This window comes from Brassica oleracea, chromosome C4 (genome assembly GCF_000695525.1).
Source record: "Brassica oleracea var. oleracea cultivar TO1000 chromosome C4, BOL, whole genome shotgun sequence".
In the NCBI taxonomy this organism is placed as follows: Eukaryota; Viridiplantae; Streptophyta; class Magnoliopsida; order Brassicales; family Brassicaceae; genus Brassica; species Brassica oleracea.
In genome coordinates this window covers 45814450-45815225 of record NC_027751.1, presented here as the reverse complement: position 1 = coordinate 45815225, position 776 = coordinate 45814450, and positions in this window count along the sequence as shown.

Genomic DNA, 776 nt, shown 5'->3' with positions numbered 1-776 from the left:
TGGGATCAGCAGATCTGCAGATACCGCTACATGTCGAGTCGAACGCAGCTACACATATGTTCCCTGCTTGTGCCTTTCATTCACAATCTGCAATTCTCCCAAGAACCAGAATCAATGTTAAATGAGGTAAAAGTGTTAGAGTCACAACATACTTTGTATAGTGAAATGGACTTTTTTCGGGTCCAATGTTTCAAATCAAAGTAGTATTTAAGATGTCAATCCATTTCTAAGCATTTTGAATCAAAGAGAATACAAGTTCATACTTAATCTAAGTGCAATCAAGCGATAAGATGTTTTTGGACTAAAATACTACTAAAATGTAAGTAAGAACAAAGCTTTGATTTGTTTTATGAGATGGGAGAATCCATGGGCTAAGGAAATTGACCTTGGGTGATCAAGTTTCAATCTAAAGGTGGTACCTTTCAATCAATCTATCAACCTTAGGCTTAGACACAATCCTAAACAAACTCTATCTCTAGATGAATGTTCATTCACTAAGATAACTCAAGCATCAAATCTCTTTGGTTGAATATTATCAAAGCAATCATTAAAATCAAGTCTATTAGCCATCTTAACACCTTTAACAACAAATCTCTTTGGTAAAGAGTGTTAAAAGCTTAGGAGAGTTGGTTCAGACATTTCATCAAACACCTTTCGGGTATGAAATGTCTAGAGCTCAATTTTAGAGAGGCCAACTCTAAAATAGCATTAAGATCACTCAAGAAGCAAGGAATAAGAAGGATCTACAATAAAACACCCTAAATCTACACTTAATC